General features: G+C 44.2%; 1 non-coding gene across 1 annotated transcript; it reads right to left on the reverse strand.

Annotated features, from left to right (window-relative positions):
- Window positions 1–12,359: 12,359 nt before the first annotated feature.
- On the reverse strand, window positions 12,360–12,442 carry TRNAL-UAA. Its single transcript has one exon. It is a non-coding gene; the product is annotated as a tRNA-Leu (tRNA).

Here is a 12,442-nt window from a genome sequence, read left to right on the forward strand (position 1 = left end):
TGCCTGAATGTGAATTTCAGAGTATTCTTGATTTTTGTCATACCCAAGCCTGCGGGGGATATTTTGGGGGTAGAAAATATGCAGCTAAAGTCTTACAAAGTGGATTTTATTGGCTCTCATTGTTCAAAGATGCTCAACAATTTTTTGCCAAACTTGTGAGCGATGCCAGCAAATGGGTAAATCACCCGTAGAGATATGATGCCACTTAACCCCCATTTTAATTCTAGAAATTTTCGATGTCTGGGGTATTGACTTCATGGGCCCTTTCCCGCATTCTTTTGTTTGAGTACATTCTTGTCGGGTAGATTATGTCTCAAGTGGGTAGAAGCAGTTGCCACTAGGACTAATGATCATAAAGGTTGTGGTTAAGTTCTTACAAACAAATATATTAGTCGCTTTGGCACACCCCCGAGCTATCATTAGTGATGTGGATCACATTTCTGCAACCGATCTTTTGAAGCTTTGGTTCGCAAGTATTCAATCACCCACAAAATTGCCACCCCGTACCATCCCCAAACAAGCGGGCAAGTCGAAGTTTCTAATAAGGAGATAAAACATATCTTAGAGAAAACAATACACCCTGATAGAAAAGATTGGTCTCAAAGGTTAAACAATTCTCTCTGGGCTTATCGTACTGCCTATAAGACTCCTATTGGCATGTCTCCTTATCAATTGATTTTTGGAAAAGCTTGCCACCTACCGGTAGAACTTGAGCATAGAGCTTTTGGGCCATTAAAAAGTTTAACTTTGATATGGCAGCAGCTGGTTCTAATCGGAAACTTCAACTCAATGAGCTTGAAGAGTTACGCAATGAAGCATATGAAAATGCCAAAATTTACAAGGCAAGGACTAAGACTTTTCATGACAAATACATTAACCGTAAGTCTTTCAAGCCTAATCAAAAGGTTTGGCTATTCAATTCTAAATTGCGTCTCTTTCCTGGTAAACTTCGCTCTAGGTGGGATGGTCCTTTTTAGTTAGAAAGGTTTTTCCTCATGGTGCAGTAGAAATTCAACACATCAATGATGGTCGTATCCTGAACGTCAATGGTCAATGATTGAAATCTTACATAGAGTGTGTTGCAGATGGACAGTTGATTGAATCTCTTGATTTGATGGATCCTATTTATCGGGATAATTAAGGATATACTGCGTCTGGCTGAAGACGTTAAACTTAGCGCTTGTTGGGAGGCAACCCCAATTTTCATAGGTTATTTTTGCACATTTTCTTGTCGCATTTTTTCAGGTGTCCTCATATTACTGATGCAACTAAGGTACATGCTTCTATCCCTACATATGCATCATATTTTCGTCCAAAATAAATAACAAAAAATTAAAAAATTATAATAATATAATATTAAAAAAAATATTGAGGACAATGTCTGATCTAGGTTGGGGGGTATAAGATTGAAATTTTGAAGAAATTTTTCGGCATTTTCGCATTTTTGAATAAGATTTACTTAAAAAAATACCTAATTTCCATGCCTTAGTGCTGAAATGATAAATACACAAAGTATATAAATCTAAAAAGCCCAATGATTAGTCAGGAGTAAGACAATTTGAGTTCTTTTTATTAAAAGTTCTTTTAGTGAGTTGTAAGATAATTTTTACTTTGGAATTTCACAACACACATTGCCTACACTTCTAAGGGTTAGGTTCAACATTATGTTGTTAAGTCTGGTAGCAACCTTGAGTCCTGATGAATCATACTTATCTAATTCACTTTTATCAAAAAAAGAGTGAATTTAGTCAGGTACATCGAAAAGGGCTACCTATTGTCAAAGGTCAGTGGGCTTGTGATGATGAACCCGAGCATAGGTCGTAGGGGAGTCTTGATGCCCAACACCTTATGCCATCAGGTGTGGGAGTTGTTGACTGAATGCTTGCTACACGGAGGAATCATTACAAGGGTAAAAGTGTGTAATTTATTTATAAATACAAATAAAAAATATAAAAAAATATAAAAATAATATTGACCTTGAAAAAGACGATAGTGTGAAAGTCGTTGTTGTAAAAATTCGAGTAAACTGGAATATTACAGATAAAGCCCATGAGGTATTAAAGTAAACATCCACAACTCTCGAAATCCTGCAAGATAGGATGATTTTGAATCAATGATTAGGTTTATTGACCAATTCTTGGAAACTACTAGCTTTAGCAGTATTTTGGAGAATCTAAAGTCTTAGCTTGTGTATGGTCCAGATATACCGAGCACCCAAGTATAAATTAGCCTTACAATTCTCTAACGGAAACTTAATGACTTCAACTTAAGTTGCCATACTGACCTAAGATTGGGCTGACTTAGTAATTAAAACTTTGTGTGCTTTTGAAATTCTTGGCACTTATGCATTTGAAGTTAGATTTTATAAAACAATAAACCCTTTGGATAGAGACAACAGTTTGTGGGTATCTGAGCTGGAAACCCTCACGAGACAAAACTCGTCCACTAGGGCCACCTAGGGGTTTAAAGCCTTATTGCATATGGTAAATGCAATCGCGATTCCTGCGAAAGTGAGTTAGTTTTTATTTTGCTCGAAGACTAGTAAAATGTAGGTTTGGGGGTGTGATAAGTGCTAAATAATGCATAAACTAATATCTTATTCATAACACTTATCATTATTTTAATCCGCATATTTTGTAAATTTAACTAAAAAAAATGTTACCTTCATCATTGCATTTTAATAAATTATTAAAGGTAATTCAAGTTTTACTTATTTACTGATTGAGTCTAATGTATGCAGGTTGAGTCAAGTTCATTAGGGATTATTTCTGGACCTAAACCACATGCACCCCGCAAATCAAGACCCTCTGATTCAGTCACTTAACTCTTTTCCACATGATCAAATTCTCCTATTTTAATAAAATTCCTTCAATTATTTGTTTCTCATATTTCAAATCAACCATCTAATCGCATCGCCCCTTTGGTTCACCCGTCGTCTGCCGGCTCTGCATGCCCTTTCGGATCCAATCTCCTTCCACGTCCACAGCATTCAACCATTACAACTTCATCCTCCCGAATCATTTGCGATTGAACAACATCCTCTCAGCCGGGAACAGCATCACACGTTTGTTCCCAAGATATCATCGAGCTTCACGGATTCCTCTGTTCCGGAATAACCACCAGCTGAATCCCATGATCTTTGCTCATGCATCTTGCTCATCTTCATCTCCCCTGCTTCCGAATTTCCCAAATTTCTTCCCAGCTGCCAGCGTCCCAGCTTCATCTCTTCCATCTCGAATTACTCCCCCCGTTTCGGAACCAAACAACCGAATCCAGACTTCATCCGGATTTACTCCCAGCATCCCTTTCGTGAATCATATCCTCCCCTGTTCCGAGTTCATCCTTTCTCCCATGGATCATTCTACATCTAAAGAACAGGCCAACCTCCTCCGATCACATCTTCCCAGATTTTTTCTCCCATCCGGATCACATCCACTCTCAGCCGTGAGCACCGTTCCAGCATCCACACCATCCCCTGTTTCAGCCGTGAAGAACAAAATCCCAGCAAATCGTGTCCACGTCGTCCCAAGAGCATCCGCGATCCATCCTTATCCAGTGGCCAGATAAGCATCCCGAGCATCTTCTCTCAGCCATGATCATCATTCCCCTGTTTCACGCGTCTTCAAACCAGCCCGTCCGCCGCATTCCAGCCGTTCGGATTGACTTCATCTTCCCACGCGTCGGTTTCACGCATCTCTCCTTTGATCAGCTCCCAGCTCCTTGTTCTAGCGGAACAAATCATATTTCTCTCAGCCGTGAACAGAATGCCCAACGCGTCCGAAGATCAAGCAATGATCTCGCAGCTTCATCCCCTTCGATCTATCCTTATCTCGACGAGGAAGAGGGAGGGGGAGCTTGCAGCTATAAAAGGGGAGGAGACGGACACCATGAATCTCATCTCTCGGAGGCCAAATCCCACGGAAGAAGAAGAAGCAAAGGGAGAGAATACTTTGGCTATTTTGGGGAATGACTTTCCGTATAAAGAAATAAGAGTAACCGTTCTCAAGGGAGTCGCCAGAAGAAGAAAGGAAGAAGAGCTGGTCGCGATGGAAGCCTTCTCCACTGCTGCGGCTGTTCAATTCTCCATGGAAGGCTAATCTCTTCTCCAGGGCTGGATGCAGCCCTAACAAAGGGACACGGATTTTATATTTATTTTATATTTTTGGAGTTGTATAAACTTTATTTTGTTCTTAATAATATTTATTTCATCTCATATTTAATTTTTGTGATTTAAGTATGAACATTTATACAACTGTTTTTCATGATCACTAAGTAAATATAAGATAGTCCATGCTTAAGGAAGATGCAGTGTGCTACCACCTTAGATTAGGGTAGACATTCATGCCAACTGAAGATGGATATTTCCAAATTGCTTTTGTGAATTTCTATTCGAATGCTTATTAAGCTTGTAGCCAATTTGCATGTTAATCCAAGAACGAAATAAATTATAAATAACCCTTGTTCGATGTTAGTGGTGAATTCCTTGCCCTAGTTTCTCCCAAACTGATATCATTTTAATTGCATTTCCTAAATTATTTAGTTCATAGTCTTCCTAAACTTTCTTTTAAATATTTTTTTAAGAAAACAACTGTATTCCAATTCCTGTGGATCGATACCCGTAATCACTATCCACCAGATACGTGCTATTGCGTGGTCTTAAAGTTGACTATCAATTTTATCAACCCCACTTTGGACTCAATTTTCCTCACACACCTTAACCCAATGTTCCATGGCCTAGGTATGAGGATGATGCTCCTGCATCAGAAATGAAGACAAAAGTTTCACGTATTGTCCCCAACTATTTAGGATTAAGGTTTAGTTCCGTTTAGTTGTATCCTAGTCCCTATCAGTGGTAAAGTGGTCATGACTTTGGATGTGTTCATTACTTGTTGTGGCTATTTCTTATTTCTCCACTTAATGTACTAGAACAATTGCTTCCAACACTCTAATAGAGTTCCAGACCATATATTCAAAGTTCAATTATCCATATGGAGCGGATGTTTGAGATGGTTAGTGAAGATCACCATGGCATGAATAACGATTATGAAAAAAGTGATAATCATCTATTTTAAACAAATAAAAATTTACTTCTACCATAACAGACTATAGCATTTCTTGAGAAAGGAAGAAAAGACATGGAAACATAGAAGGAATAACAAATCACAAGAAAGAACCATTCCAAAAGGGAAAAAGAAAAACTAGAGCGTATGTAATAAAGTACATAATGGATACAACAACACCAAGCAAGATTCCTTAGCATAGCAAAATTAAAAAGAATGACTGATGACGTATGGTTAAGAGAGAGATGTGTGTATAGAGCAAGCACAATATCTCGCAATGCAATACACGAACAGATGACAAGGGACACAGGTTGGTAGGAGATGATCTTCTTAGAGGATGGCACCAAGAAAGAAAGATCGATTTTAATTGCAAGGGAGGGGCCATCAATGGAGAAAAAATAAAAAATATAGACAGAGAAGTGCACCCAAATTTCTACATGGTTTTGAGAAATTATCGAGGACTATATTATAAATGCATGAGCACTTACGCATGGAGTAGGTTGTTATGCAGGACCGGTACTTAGGTGATAGAGTAGTTGACCATATGAACTAGAGGGTTGAGCATGTTTAGCAGATGTTAAAGAAGGGCTCCACATTGGTTGGGGTAAAAGAGTCCATGAAGTCATGAAGACCATGAAGTCATAGGCCAAAAGTTTGGGAGTAAGACTTAGTTGAGTTGAGATGTATCCTAATTCCTATCAGTTGAGTACTCACTAACTTTGGATGTTGTTTCATGGCTGCTAGATTAGCCCATTACTTATTTGTGGGTTTTTTTTATTTCTGTACTTAATTACATCGGAACAAATTGCTTCCAATCCTCTAATAGAGCTCAATGCCATAATATTTGAAGATTCAATTATCAACATAGAGCAAATGCTTGAGATGTCTTGTGAAGATTCACCATGCCATGGATATCAATTTTCAAGAAAGTTTTATTTTGTTCTAAATAAATGAAAATTAACTTTCTACCATGAGGGACTATAGGCTTCTTTGAAAATATTTTTCATTGAAAAAAGAAGAAATAACCTAGAAACATAGAGGGAACAATGTATCACCAATAGATAACTGTTGTGGTTCAAATTGGCCCGTGGGTGACCACGCCGGAGGAGTCAAGGGAGCTGCCGGCTGGAGCGGAAGAAGGAGAGCCACCTTCCGCACAACGGTGTACCTGCACAAAGCCACACCAGTGGTTCCGATGAGGGCCCTCCGACGCTAAAGTTTGGGTGGATCTTAGTTGGTCTAAAAGTTTCGTATTGTTACCTAATGGAGTTATATACAGTCCTCGAAGAGGTGTCCAGGTGGCGGAGGTATGGCCCATCCTCATCATGGGAGAAGATAGATTTCAAACAGATGGTGCACAGCTAGAGCTTGCTTGAGGCGCACGGCATAGGCTATTTCTGTGAATGGTAAGGCGTCGATAGGTGTGACAGAGTATAGCTGGAGCAGCATGGTATTGTCCTTGATTATCATTGTCTAGCAAGCAAAGCATGGCACAGTGACATTATAGTGTACGGCTACGTAGGCGAGCGTGGGCACACACGTGGATGCGGTCATGGGCGAAGCCGAGCTCGATGAGGGGTCGCATCGTGTATTCGACGAGGTCATCTTGGCGGGTGCTGAGGTCGGCCTAGTTTCCTCGATTCGAGGTTTGCTCGGCAGGGCGCCCCGAGCTTAAGGGTCGGGGTGTGTCGTCGAATATTAAGGGCATCCCGAGTTCAGGTCGGACGTGTCGTCGAATACTAAGGGCGCTCCGAACTTGATCGAGGCATATCGTCGAATATTAAGGGCACCCCGAGCTCGGGTCGGAGCGTGTTAGCGAATATAAAAGGTGCCCCGAGCTCGGTCGGAGCGTGTCGTCAAATATAGAGGGCGTTCCGAGCTTGGTCGGGCGTCTCGGCGAATATAGAGGGCGCCCTGAGCTGATCGGGGCATGTTGGCGAATAGTCCTGCAGTTGAAGTTCTTTAGCCCGCAGCTGACACAGCAAGGCGTTCCGAGGTTGGGCTCGGGATGTCATTATAAACATCAGAGGAGGTTGCTGCAGGTCATGGCAGCGGAGAGATCTGGCCGAGGTCGGCTGAGCCTTCGGCGGATTTCGAGGTTGGACTGGCTCTTAGCGAGACCGAGGTCCGACTCAAACAATGTTGGGGTCTATTTGGTTGAAATTGGGTGGTCCTATTGTTGTGAGCAGGACGATCCATTTTGCCCCCCATCATTTGCTCTCCAACTTTCGAAGTCAAGTTGTTCTTTAGCTCGGATGAAGAAAGTAGTTGGATTGTTGGTCGTCCTGCATCGTGACTAAGCGCTTATGAAGATGTGCGCACCGAGCAGGAAACACTTGGTGTATGTTGGGGCCGATGGCTTCGAGCCGGGCTTCCTGAGCCAGGCTTACATTGCCACATCACTCCAAGCAGATATGGTCGTGCGAACTCTTTAATGTGCCACGTGCGTGCTTTTTCTGAGGCGTTGCTGCATGGAACGCGAGGAGTCAGTCATTAATGGCCCATTCTCCGAAGCGGCTCTCATAACCATTTCAGTCTTCAATGTTAGGATCCAGGAAGATCTGTCAAAGGAGCTTCTGGACATGCTACGTGGCGTGATTTGACTATTTGGGCATTTGGTTAACCCAATCTGAGCCGTCGAGGTAGGCTATATAAGATCTTGGAGGGGGATCTTAGGGCCTTCACTCGATTTCTTTTACTTTCATCTTCTTCCCTGGCTGCCATCTTCATTGTGAGAAGTTGCAGGGATGGTCTTCAGCAATAAGACCCCGATGGCTCGACATAACGAGGTGGTTGCGTCGGATGGAGCTCGGTCCGAGGGGAGGTCGAAGAACCTCATTCCCGGCGTCACGAAGGGCTTGTCGAGGTGTGCGAGCTCGTCGCTGAGCTGACGGTCTGGGATGCTGCAGAGGTTGTCGCTACGACCGGGTCGGAAGCTGCTCAAGCTGACAATTCTTTTCTAGTTTTCTTTTTCCTTTTGTTTTTGTTAAATAGGCCACTTAAACCTTTTTGTATTTAGCCTGACCTTAGGGTTGGCTATTTTTGTACTTAGCCCTTGGTCTTTCAACATGGATGAAGTGGTCTTTTTTAACTACTTTGTGTCTTGAAATCTGGCATGGTGTTTGAACTTATTTCGTTTGGAGCTTTATGCTTAGCTAGTAAGACCCGAACTGCATAGTTTAGGTATTAGCTCAACTCCATGCTGCCATGTAGCTCTGCATAGTTGGTAAAGAGCTTGCTGGGTCGAGACGAAGACCGCTCGAGCTAACTAAGCTTTCCTCCAACTACCCTTTTTCCTTATTCTTGTAAAGTCGGCCACTTAAATCTCTTTGTAGTTTATCTTTGTATTTCGTGCCAACTTCAAGGTCGGCTTTAGGACGGACTTTCTGAGCCGAGCTCGAATGACTGTCACATCACTTGAAGCGAAAATGGCTACAGGGGCTCTTTGGCTTGCGATCGACACAATCGCAGGGCGCCCCGAGCTCAGGTCATGACGGTCACCAGTGATAGGCCCCTTCGACTCTTAGTACATGCGGTCATGGGAGCTCTTTGGCTCGTGATTGACACAATGCAGGGCACCCCGAGGTCGAGCCCGAGATGTCATTATAAACCACTGCAGTCGTGGGTGCTCTTCAATGGCTCCCAGTTGACGCCGCAGGGCGCCCCCCACTCAGCTCAGGGGCACACTTGTAGATTGCTACGGTCGGGGAGCTCTTTAACGGCTCTCCGTTGACACCGCAGGATGCCCCCCACTCAGATCAGGGGTGTACTTGTAAATTTCTGCGGTCGGGAGAGCTCTTCAACGGTTCTCCATTGACACCGCAGGACACCCCCCACTCAAATCAGGGGCGTGCTTGTAAATTGCTGTAGTCGGGGGAGCTCTTCAACGGCTCTCTGTTTACACCGCAGGATGCCTTCTACTCAGATCAAAGGTGTATTTGTAGGTTCTTGTGATTAGGAGTGCTCTTTAACAGCTCCCCGTTAACGTCACAGGGCACTTCGAGCTAAGCTCAAGGGGCGACTTTATAGATTCGGGTCCTGCAATCGTGGAGCGCTTTGGCTCGCAGTTGATACTACAAGGCGTTTCGAGCCGAGCTCGAGGGACGACTTTGTTGATTTGAATCCTGTAGTCGCAGAGCGCTCTGGCTCGCAGCCAATACTGCATGGCGTCCCGAGCCGAGCTCGAAGGATGATTTTGTTGATTTGGATCTTACAGTCGCGAAGCGCTCTGGCTCGCAGTCGACACTGCAGGGCATCCCGAGCCGAGCTCAAGGGATGACTTTATTGATTTGAATCCTGCAGTCACGGAGCGCTCTGACTCGCAGTCACCACTGCAGGGCGTCCCGAGCCGACCTCGAGGGACGACTTTGTTGATTTGGATCTAGCAGTCACGGAGCGCTCTAGCTCGCAGTCAACACTGCAGGGCATCCCGAGCCAAGCTCGAGGGACGACTTTGTTGATTTGAATTCTGTAGTTGCGGAGCGCTTTGGCTTGCAGTCGACACTATAGGGAATCCCAAGCCGAGCTCGATGGACGACTTTGTTGATTTATTGCTATATATATAACTCATGTCACGGAGACAACCAAGGCATGTCGAGTCAATTAAGGCATTTTAGAGACGCTTTAAAGAAGTCTCAGAGGATAATTTTATTGATGACATATTTTGGGATTTAAAACCCTAACCTGGAGGGGCTAAAGTCCCGTCTGGAGGTTGTAGCTTGAGTCTCGAGTCGTTAGACCCAGGCTGATGGGGATGAGGCCTCTTCACTGCCCCTCGAGGTTAAGAAGCCGCTAGCATGTGGGATACACGGCTACGGTGTTGATGGTGCCTGCGATGGGACGGTTGTCGTTCTGCCCGTCGCGTGGCTCCGGGCTCTATCCCTCGAGTTCCCTTCCATCGGCTTGACCACGGACAAACCGATCCAGCAGACCTTGGTGGACAAGTGTCTCGATCTTATCACGGAGCTGATAGCAGTCCTCCGTCTCATGACCGTGATCTCTATGGAAGCGGTAGTACTTGTCCGAGCGCTTCCGTGACCTTGATGGTCGCATCTTGATGGGGGTTGGAGGTAGCCACGACTCTCGATCTCCATGAGAATCTCTGCTCAGGTGGACATGAGGGGAGTGTACCTCCCAAACTCTTGAAGGAGAGCATATTTCCTGGGCTTCTAGTGGGGAGACATCAGACGAACCGGGCTCCCAGGCCGGGAAGGATCTCCTTGCACCGGGGGGAATTGCTTCTTGATCGACCGTGCTCCTTATGGTGTTCCATGACTTGATCCCAGAGCGTCAAGATTTGTCGCTCCAATTCTTCGACTTTTTTGTCGAGCTCGGCATCGGACGAAGCTCCTGTCTGCTGGAGGCCTTGAACAGCCGCTGTAAGTACTTGGACTTGCTGGACAAGCAGGTAAAACTGCTCTAGCTGGGCCCGAGGGGTTTGGTCTGCCAACATAGATGTTGTAGAGGGTGGACTCTGAAGCGAGGTGCCGGGTGTTGGTACCCGGCTGCTCCATGCATTTAGAGCTCCGTGACTCTTTAACCTCATGATCATGACTCAGGCCATTCCTCTAGCACCAAATGTTGTGGTTCAAATTTGGCCTAAGGGTGACCACGCCGGAGGAGTCGAGGGAGCTGCCGGTTGGAGCGGAAGAAGGAGAGCCACCTCCCGCGCGATAGTGTGCCAGCACAAAGCCTCATCAGTGGTCCTGGTGAGGGCCCTTTGATGCTCAAGTTAGGATGGATCTTAGTTGGTCCAAAAGTTTCTGTAGTGTTACCTGATGGGGCTATATATAGTCCTCGGAGAGGTGTCCAAGTGGCGGAGGACCGTCCTCATCATGGGAGGAGATAGGTTCAGACAGATGTCGTATAGTTAGAGCTTGCTTGAGGTATACGGTGTAGACCGTTCCTGTGAATGGTAAGGTGTCGATAGGTATGACAGGGTATAGCTGGAGCAGCATGATATTGTCTTTGACTGTCGTTAGCCCGCAAGCAAAGTATGGCATGGTGACGTTGTAGTGTACGACCACGTAGGCGGGCGTGGGTACGCACGTGGATGCGATCGTGAGCAAAGCCGAGCTCAATGAGAAGTCGCATTATGTATTCGACGAGGTCGTCTTGGTGGATGTTAAAATCGGCCTAGCTTCTCCGATTTCGAGGTTTGCTGGCAAAGCGCCCCGAGCTCAAGGATCGAGGCGCGTTGTTAGATGAGGCGCCCCAAACTTGGCCGGGGCGTATCGTCGAATATTAAGGGCACCCCGAGCTCGGGTCGGGGCGTGTCGGCGAATATAAAAGGCGAATATAAAAGAATAATGCCGCACAACGAATATAGCAACACCAAACAAGATTCCTCAGCACATCAAGACTAAAAGAATGATTGTTGACAAATTGATTAAAAGAGGGACATGTGTGTGGAACAAGCAATGGATGAGGATTAACACAACATCTCACAACCTAATACACGAACAAATGACAAAGGACGTAACTAGATAGGAGATGGCCTCCTTGGAGAATGGCACCAAGGAAGAAAGATTGATCTTAATGCCAGAAGATGAGCTATCAATGGAGAAAAAATAGAAAAAAAATAGACAGAAAGTTGTGCCCATATTTATGCTTGGTTTTGAGAAAATATTGAGGAATATATTACAGAAGTATGGAGCAACACTTATGTATAAAGCAAGTAGTGGATAGGGATCAGCATAGCATCTCGCAATGTTATATATGAACAAATGACAAGGGACGCAATTAGGTAGGAGATGACCTCCTTGGAGGATGGTAGGAAGGCGGAAAGATTGATCTTAATTGCAGAAGAGGAGCCATCAATGGAGAAAAAAATCAAAAATATTAGATAGAAAAGTAATGCCTGGTTTTGAGAAAATATCGAGGAGTATATTGTGAATGCATGCAGCACTTATGTATGGAGTAGGCTGTTGTACAGAATCAACACTTAGGTGATAAGGTAGTCGACTATGCAAGGTAGGGGGCTTTAGCATGTTGAGCAAATGTTAAAGAAGGCCCCAACAATGGTTGGGGCAAAAGAGTCCATGCAAAAAGTAGAAGAATGATCCCCAAATTGCAAAATGGATAAATGAAGTGCCTATACAAATAACATATGATATGAAGAGGAAAAGAGCAAAAAGGAAATTGCAAAATGATTTGACGACAAGTTTTTCAAACTAGGAACTCTAGATAGTTCTGTGTTTGAAGTAGGGAAAGAATAGAAAATGTATAGAGAAATATAAAGCAGCAAGGTGATCTTTTATATTTTTTATAAAAATCAAAAAGGAATTGGGATAAAAAACGTGCTGGCTATGGGGTTCGAACCCATGCGCACTTGAGTGCAGAAGATCTTAAGTCTTCCCCCTTGACCACTCGGGCAAACCAGC

The sequence above is a fragment of the Phoenix dactylifera genome, chromosome 9, assembly GCF_009389715.1.
Source record: "Phoenix dactylifera cultivar Barhee BC4 chromosome 9, palm_55x_up_171113_PBpolish2nd_filt_p, whole genome shotgun sequence".
Lineage (NCBI taxonomy): Eukaryota > Viridiplantae > Streptophyta > Magnoliopsida > Arecales > Arecaceae > Phoenix > Phoenix dactylifera.